This window comes from Arachis hypogaea, chromosome 12 (assembly GCF_003086295.3).
Source record: "Arachis hypogaea cultivar Tifrunner chromosome 12, arahy.Tifrunner.gnm2.J5K5, whole genome shotgun sequence".
Lineage (NCBI taxonomy): Eukaryota > Viridiplantae > Streptophyta > Magnoliopsida > Fabales > Fabaceae > Arachis > Arachis hypogaea.
This window is the reverse complement of record NC_092047.1, coordinates 35,030,769-35,040,658: the sequence shown is the minus strand read 5'-3', so window position 1 is coordinate 35,040,658 and position 9,890 is coordinate 35,030,769.

The window sequence follows — 9,890 nt, the reverse complement described above, 5'->3', positions numbered from 1 at the left end:
TGGGCGTTAAACGCCAGAAAGAAGCAACTTCTGGGCGTTTAACGCCAGATTTACAACATCCTGGGCGTTCAGAAAAACGCCCAGTGACAAAGGGGTTTCTGCTGTTTAATGCCAGCTAGAAGCAACAGTTGGGCGTTAAACGCCCAAACCAAGCAGCAACTGGGCGTTAAACGCCCAAAACATGCAGCAGTTGGGCGTTTAACGCCAGGATTGTCCTCTTCAAATTATTTTCAAATCCTTTTCAAAACAAATCTATCTCTTTTCCTTCTAAAATCTTTTCAACTCATCAATATCTTTTTCAAATCTTCACATCATCTTTTTCAAAACCCAGATTTATCTTTTTCAAATGTCTTTCATATCTTTTCAATTTTAAATCACATCTTTTCCTATCATACTTATCTTTTCCAAATCACTTTTTCTATCATATCTTTTTCAAATAATTTTCGAAACCCACCCCCCTTCCCTTTAAATTTTGGTTCAGCCTCTCCCCCTTTCCTCCACAAGTTGCGCTTGGCTCTCCCTCTTTCCATCTCCTTTCCTTTCTTTTGCTTGAGGACAAGCAAACCTCTAAGTTTGGTGTGATCCGTGATCACTAAACCAAAACCCACTAAGATCATGGCTCCTAAAGGAAAACAAATCGACTCAAGAGGCAAGAAAGAGAACATTCCAAAACCACTTTGGAATCAAGGGAAGTTCATAACCAAAGAACATTCAGACCATTTTTACAAAATAATGAGTCTAAGGTCAGTGATCCTGGAAGTTAAATTCGATCTGAAAGAAGATGAATATCCGGAGATCTAAGAGCAAATTCAAAACAGGAGCTGGGAAGTCCTAGCTAATCCTGAAACAAAGGTGGGAAGAAATATGGTTCAGGAATTCTATGCTAATCCATGGCAGACGGACAGGCAGAGGATAGCTAGAATCGCATTCTATGACTATAGAACTTTGGTCAGAGGAAAGGTTGTTCACACCCACCCTGATAAAATAAGGGAGATCTTCAAGCTGCCTCAACTGCAAGATGACCCAGACTCCTTTAATAGGAGAATGATGAGATCAAACCTGGGCTTGGATAAAATCCTAGAGGACATATGCCTCCTTGGAGCCAAGTGGACAACCAACACAAAGGGTGTCCTGAACCAACTCAAGAGAGGAGATCTCAAACCAGTTGCCAAAGGCTGGCTGGACTTCATTGGGCGCTCTATACTGCCCACTAGCAACCGCCCTGAAGTCACCATCAGAAGAGCAGTGATGATTCATTGCATTATGCTGGAAAAAGAAGTGGAAGTTCATCATCTGATTGCTTGTGAGCTTTACAAAATTGCAAACAAGAACTCCAAGGATGCCAAATTGGCCTATCCAAGCCTAGTTTCTCTGTTATGTAAAGATGCTAGGATAAAGATGGGAGTAGATAAGTATATCTCAGTTGAGCAACCAATCACCAAAAAGTCTATGGAAGGACAACAAGTGTAGGACGACCCCATCAAGAGAAAAGCAGAGGAGTTCCTCCCGGAAATCCCTCAAATTGAATACTGGGAGCGCCTAGAAGCATCTGTCACCAAGTTGCAAGAAGATGTGGATCAACTGAAGGAAGAACAGCAAAATCAAAACAGCATGCTCTGCAAATTGCTTAGAGAACAAGAAGAGCAAGGGCGTAAACTGAAGGAATTAAAGCGTCAGAAACTATCTCTTGAAGGGCCAAGCACTCCACAGACTAAAGAGGCATCCACCTCCCAAATTCAAGGTTGTTGAGTTCTAATCTTAGCCTTAACTATGTGATAATTGTTCTTATTTGAGTTTTACCTTAGAAGTTATATATGAGTAGTAGTAATTAGTATCTATATTCGGATTTTATCTCCAATTAAGCTATAATTTATTTTTCTCATCATCATTAAACATGAATAAAATAGCAGATTTTCTTTAGAATAAGGAGGCAATATTTTTCGAGTTTTTAATAAGAAAAATTCTAATTATTTACATGTGGTGGCAATGCTTTTTGTCTTCTGAATGAATGCTTGAACAGTGCATATGTCTTTTGAATTTGATGTTTATGAATGTTAAATATGTTGGCTCTTGAAAGAATGATGAAAAAGGAGAAATATTATTTGATAATCTGAAAAATCATAAAAATGATTCTTGAAGCAAGAAAAAGCAGTGAATACAAAAGCTTGGAGAAAAAAATGGCAAAAATAAAAGAAAAAGAAAAAGAAAAAGAAAAAGAAAAAGCAAGCAGAAAAAGCCAATAGCCCTTAAAACCAAAAGGCAAGGGTAATAAAAAGGATCCAAGACTTTGAGAATCAGTGGATAGGAGGGCCTAAAGGAATCAAATCATGGCCTAAGCGGCTAAATCAAGCTATCCCCAACCATGTGCTTGTGATGTGAAGGTGTCAAGTGAAAACTTGAGACTGAGCGGTTAAAGTCAAGGTCCAAAGCAAAAAGAAGAGTGTGCTTAAGAACCCTGGACACCTCTAATTGGGGACTTTAGCAAAGCTGAGTCACAATCTGAAAAGGTTCACCCAATTATGTGTCTATGGCATTTATGTATCCGGTGGTAATACTGGAAAACAAAGTGCTTAGGGCCACAGCCAAGACTCATAAAGTAGCTGTGTTCAAGAATCAACATACTGAACTAGGAGAATCAATAACACTATCTGAATTCTAAGTTCCTATAGATGCCAATTATTCTGAGCTTCAATGGATAAAGTGAGATGCCAAAACTGTTCGGAACAAAAAAAGCTACTAGTCCCGCTCATCTAATTAGAATCTAAGCTTCACTCAAAAAATCTGAGATATTATTGCTTCTTGAATTATTTGTATTCTATTTTATTTATCTAGTTGCTTGGAGACAAGCAACAGTTTAAGTTTGGTGTTGTGATGAGCGGATATTTTATACGCTTTTTGGGGTTAATTTCATGTAGTTTTTAGTATATTTTAGTTAGCTTTTAGTATATTCTCATTAGTTTCTAGGCAAAATTCATATTTCTAGACTTTACTATGAGTTTGTGTGTTTTTCTGTAATTTTAGGTATTTTCTGGCTGAAATTGAGGGAGCGGAGCAAAAATCTGATTCAGGCTGAAAAAGGACTGCTGATGCTGTTGGATTCTGACTTCTCTGCACTCGGAATGGATTTGCCGGAGCTGTAGAAGTCCAATTGGTGCACTCCCAATTGCGTTGAAAAGTAGACATCCAGGGCTTTCCAGCAATATATAATAGTCTATACTTTGCTCAAGGATAAACGATGTAAACTAGCATTCAACGCCAGTTCCATGTTGCAGTCTGGCGTTAAACGCCCGAAACAAGTTACAAGTTGGAGTTAAACGCCCAAAACAGGTTACAACCTGGCGTTTAACTCCAGAAACAGCCTAGGCACGTATAAAGCTTAAGTTTTAGCCCCAGCACACACCAAGTGGGCCCCAAAAGTGGATTTCTGCACTATCTATCTTAGTTTACTCATTTTCTGTAAACCTAGGTTACGAGTTTAGTATTTAAACAACTTTTAGAGATTTATTTTGTACCTCATGACATTTTAGATCTGAACTTTGTACTCTTTGACGGCAAGAGTCTCTGAACTCCATTGTTGGGGGTGAGGAGCTCTGCTGTGTTTCGATGAATTAATGCAACTATTTCTGTTTTCTATTCAAACACGCTTCTTTCTATCTAAGATGTTTATTCGCACTTCAATATGATGGATGTGATGATCTGTGACGCTCATCATCATCTTCAACCTATGAACGCGTGCCTGACAACCACCTCCGTTCTACCTTCGATTGAATGAATATCTCTTGGATTCCTTAATCAGAATCTTCGTGGTATAAGCTAGAATCCATTGGCAGCATTCATGAGAATCCGGAAAGTCTAAACCTTGTCTATGGTATTCCGAGTAGGATTCAGGGATTGAATGACTGTGACGAGCTTCAAACTCACAAGGGCTGGTCGTAGTGACAGACGCAAAAGGATCAATGGATCCTATTCCAGCATGAGTGGGAACCGACAGATGATTAGCCGTGCGGTGACAGCGCACCTGGACCTTTTTCACTGAGAGGACGGATGGTAGCCATTGACAACGGTGATCCACCAACACACAGCTTGCCATAGGAGGAACCTTGCGTGTGTGAAGAAGAAGACAGGGAGAAAGCAGAGATTCAGAAGACAAAGCATCTCGAAAACTCCAACATATTCTCCATTGCTGCAGAACAAGTATTTAATCCATGCTCTTTTATTCTTCGCAATTCATATTGATAATTATAATTGATTTCCTGACTAAGATTTACAAGATAACCATAGATTGCTTCAAACCAACAATCTCTGTGGGATTCGACCCTTACTCACGTAAGGTATTACTTGGACGACCCAGTGCACTTGCTGGTTAGTGGTACGAGTTGTGAAAAGCGTGATTCACAATTCGTGCACCAATGACCCTGAATCATACAACAGAAGAGTTGTAGCCAACCAAAAGCTGGATCAAGTCCTAGAGGACATATGCTTACGTGGAACTCAATGGATTGAGAATACAAAAGGGGAACCATGCCAGTGAACCTCAAGCCAGTTGCTAAAGGATGGCTAGACTTCATTGGGCGTTCTATACTTTCCATAAGTAACCGCTCTGAAGTCAATATTCCAAGAGCTGTGATGATTCACTGCATCATGATGGGGAATGAGGTGGAAGTCCACCAAATAATCCCCCGTGAGATTTACAAGCTGGCTAACAGGGTATCTACTAACGCCATGCTGGCTTATCCAAATTTCATCTTTCACCTACGCCAAGAGGCTAAGGTTATGATCCCATCGGATAACTTTATACCAGTGAAAAACCAATCACCAAGCAGGTGATGGAGAGTTCCAAGATAGAAGAGGATCAACCCAAAAGGAAAGCACTTGAGCTTTCCCAAGAGATCCCTCCAATGGAGTATTGGGACCTGCTAAAGGCGTCTGTAATACACTTGCAGAGCACTTTAGATCAGCTCAGAGAGGAGTAGAAAGATCAGACTAGCATGATTTGCAAACTGATCAAGGAGCAGGAGAAGCAAGGGCGTGAACTGGATGAGTTGAAGCGCCAGAAGCTCTCTCCTAAAGAGCCCAGTACCCCTCAAGTTGAAGAGCCATGCGTCCCACAACCTGAAGAGCCCAGCATCCCTCAAGCTGAAGGTTGTTTAGTTTCAACTCTGTGGCTATTCTATTTCTTGTTTCTCATATTTCTGTTATTTTAATTCCTATGTCTTACATTTAGGCTTACATGATCACGAGTAGTAAGTAAGTCTTTATTTTTATATTTATTTTATGTCTTTTAATTTTTTAGAGTTACATAAGTATTAGTAGTAATTAATTTTTATTTTTCCAATTAGCTATAAATTATTCCTCTTATCATCATTAAACAATGAATAAAATAGTGATCTTTTTTAAAAGAATTAAAGATGCATGAATTTTCGATTTTTACAGTGAAGAATAGTCATTCATTTTGATGTGGTGGCATTGCTTTAGTTTTCTGAATGTATGAATAAATAGTTCATATTTGAGGTTGGAATTTTAGGATGCTGGCTCTTGAAAGAATGAAGAAAAAGGAAAAAAATATTATTAATGATCTGAAAAATCCAAAATTTGATTCTTGAAGCAAGAAAAAGCAGCAAAAAAATGGCGAAAAAGAAAAAGAAAATAGAAAAAGAAAGAAAAAGCCATTAGCTCTTTAAACCAAAAGACAAGAGCAAAAAGCCTACAACTCTTTAATTCAAAAGGCAAGAGTAAAAAAGATCCAAGGCTTCGAGCATCAGTGGTTAGGAGGTCCTAAAGAAAACAAAATCCTGGCCTAAGCGGCTCAACTAAGCTGTCCCTAACCATGTGCTTGTGGCGTGAAGGTGTCAAGTGAAAAGTTTGAGACTGAGCAGTTAAAGTCATGATTCAAAGCAAAAAGAGTGTGCTTAAGAACTCTGAACACCTCTATCTGGGGATTCTAGCAAAACTGAATCACAATCCGAAAGGGTTCACCCGGGTAAAGTGTCTGTGGCATTTATGTATCCGGTTGTAATAATGGAAAACAAATTGCTTAGGGCCACGGCCTAGACTCTAAAAAGCTGTGTTCAATAATAAAAAAGAGCTAAACTAGGAGAATCAATAATATCGTCTGGATTCTAAGTTCCTAAAGATGCTTGCCATTTTGATTTTCAATGGATAGTGAGATGCCAAGACTATTCAGAAGCAAAAAGCTACTAAGTCCCGCTCATCTAATTGAAACTGAGCTTCATTGGAAACTCAGAGATTTATTTCATCCTAATCTTCTTTTCATCCTATTTTATTTTTAGTTGCTTGCGGACAAGCAATAGTTTAAGTTTGGTGTTGTGATGAGCAGATATTTTATACGCTTTTTGGCATAGTTTTCTTATAGTTTTTAATATGTTTTGTTTAGTTTTTATTAAGTTTTTACAGGTTTTAGTGTTAAATTCACATTTTTTTATTTCACTTTGAGTTTGTGTGTTTTTGTACCATTTCAGGTATTTTCTGCCTGAAATTGAGGAGCTCGAGCAGAAGTCTGATTCAGAGACAGAGAAAGCACTGCAGATGTTGAAAGAGCTGTAGGTATTTTTGGATCTCCTTGCACTCGGAAGGACTTTTTTGGAGCTACAGAAGTCGAAATGGAGTGTTTTTAATGGCTATGGAAAGCTGACTTTGAGAGCTTTCCAACAATGTATAATAGTTCATACTTTGCTTTGGATTAGAAGGCCCAAAACTGGCGTCCAACACCAGCTTCCTGCCCCCCTTTCTGGCGTTCAGCGCCCAAGGAGCAGAGCCCAGCGTCTAAACGCCCAGAGAAGACCCCCTAGCCAGCGTTCCATGTCCAAGAGACCTCAATTTTTATAGCACGTGAATCTCATCAAAGCTCAGTCCAAACACTCACCAAGTGGGCCCCAGAAGTGGATTTTAGCACTAAAAGGACTGTTTTACCCTTACTAATCATTAGTTTAGTATTTAAGAGATTTTATTTATGTTATTCGGGGACCTTTACCATCAATCAGCATATTTTTGTGTATCACATTATTTTTCACATCAGTATGAGTTTCTAAACCTCCTAGGTTGAGGGGAGGAGTCCTGCTGAGTCCTATGAATTAATAAAAGTATTACTGTTTCTCTTTGATCCATGTTTGATTAATTCTAAGATGTATATTCGTTCTTCATCAATATGAATGCGTTGAACTGGCATAAGGTTATCACATTCTACATGGGTTCAGAGTGCGTCTTTCATCGGACAATAATGAACCACCAGCTTGAATATACGTCTCTCAGACGGCTAATCCACGACTTCGTTGGAACTTCTCGAGACATCAGTTCAGCCGATTTACGGGGAGATTAGGGTCTCTGTGGTAGAGGCTAGAACCAAGGCGCAACATTCCTCCGATCCAGAAGATTCGACCTTGTATGTGGCGTTTTGAGTAGGATCATCAAGGAGAATGAACTGCAGAGCTTCACCCTCAAGTAGACTGGATCCGCACTAACCCTGGGGTTCAGATCCGGAGGAGTATTGATGACCTCTCAAAAAAGGTGTTGATCACATACAGCCTGCCATTGAAGAGATCACTCATAAGCAAAGAAGACAGCAATACCAGAGTTAATTCAAAAAGGCTAAGCAACTCCAATCCTCAATTATAACCCTTTTACTAATTTCATTGACAAAATACTTTATACCCTTCTCTCATAATCCTTTTTATGCAATTAAAAATAACATACCAACAGCTCTTACTCTTTCATCTGCCTGACTAAGACATGCAGGATAACCATAGCTTGCTTCAAACCACAGTCCTCGTGGGATCGAGCCTGACTCGCTCAGGTATTACTTGGATAACCCAGTGCACTTGCTGGTACAGCTCTACGAAAGTGTGGGGATTCGTGCACCACTCTCTTTCACAAACTTGCGTTCCTTTGACTTCAGCTAACGCTTACTTTATTCGATATACTTTGTTCTCTCTCTAACAAGATTTTGACTTGAATTCTCTTCTTGATATGCACCTTAATTCTTCTCCTTGTGCATTTCATTATTCTTTAAGACTTGGTTTAATCACTAAACCAGACATCCTTCTGATTTCTAATGAACATCATTTGAGGTGTTTGTTTGCATTTGAGCTTAATATATTTTTAAAAATCAACTCGAACTTAGTTAGTATCTCATACAATTTTTAGATATAATAATTAAGACGTTAATTCCTTAGAGCAAGACTTTTGAACACTGAAGATAAAGCGTGTAAGTATGCGACATCAAGATGAGTTTTGGAGTTTTGAATTCTTGCCGACCGTATTGCATGTGATAAAGTTGACACGCTAGGATGTCCTGTTTGTATGGACACTGGTGCACGAATTGTGAATCACACTTTTCACAACTCGTACCACTAACCAGCAAGTGCACTGGGTCGTCCAAGTAATACCTTACGTGAGTAAGGGTCGATCCCACGGAGATTGTTGGTTTGAAGCAAGCTATGGTTATCTTGCAACTCTTAGTCAGGATATTAATTTGTGGTTATCAGTTGACTTGCAAATGAACAAGAGAGCATGAATTAAAGGTTACTTGTTATGCAGTAATGGAGAATATGTTGGGGTTTTGGAGATGCTTTGTCTTCTGAATTTCAGCTTTTCTCTTGTATTCCTCTTCCCTCATGCATGCAAAAGTGCAAAGTTCCTTCCATGGCAAGCTGTGTGTTGGTGGATCACCGTTGTCAATGGCTACCATCCGTCCTCTCAGTGAAAAGGGTCCACGTGTGCTGTCACTACACAGCTAATCATCTGTCGGTTCCCACTCATGCTGGAATAGGATCCATTGATCCTTTTGTGTCTGTCACTACGCCCAACACTCACGAGTTTGAAGCTCGTCACAGTCATCCAATCCTAGAATCCTACTCGGAATACCACAGACAAGGTTTAGACTTTCCGGATTCTTATGAATGCCGCCATCAATCTAGGTTATACCACAAAGATTCTGATTAAGGAATCTAAGAGATACTCATTCAATATGATGTAGAACGGAGGTGGTTGTCAGACACACGTTCATGGATTGAGGAAGGAGATGAGTGTCACGGATCATCACCGTCTCTATAATTAAGCGTGAATGAATATCTTAGATAGGAACACGCATGTTTGAATGGAAAACAGAAATAGTTGCATTAATTCATCGAAACACAGCAGAGCTCCTCACCCCCAACAATGGAGTTTAGAGACTCATGCCGTCAAAGAGTACAAAGTTCATATCTAAAAATGTCATGAGGTACAAAATAAATCTCTAAAAGTTGTTTAAATACTAAACTAGTAACCTAGGTTTACAGAAAATGAATAAACTAAGATAATTGGTGCAGAAATCCACTTCTGGGGCCCACTTGGTGTGTGCTGGGGCTGAGACTTAAGCTTCTCACGTGCCTGAGCTGTTTTGGGTGTTCAACGCCAGGTTGTAACCTGTTTCTAGCATTGAACTCCAACTTGTAACTTGTTTCTGGCGCTGGACGCCAGACTGCAACATGGAACTGGCGTTGAACGCCAGTTTACGTCGTCTATCATTGAGAAAAGTATAAACTATTATATATTGATGGAAAGCCCCGGATGTCTACTTTCCAACGCAATTAGAAGTGCGCCAATTGGACTCTTGTAGCTCCAGAAAATCTATTCCGAGTGCTGAGAGGTCAGAATCCAACAACATCAGCAGTCCTTTTTCAACCTGAATCAGATTTTTGCTCAGCTCCCTCAATTTCAACCAGAAAATAACTGAAATTATAGAAAAACATACAAACTCATAGTAAAGTCCAGAAATATGAATTTTTTCTAGAAACTAATGAAAATAAACTAAAAACTTAACTAAAACATCCTAAAAACTACATGAAATTAACCCCAAAAAGCGTATAAAATATCCGCTCATCACAACACCAAAC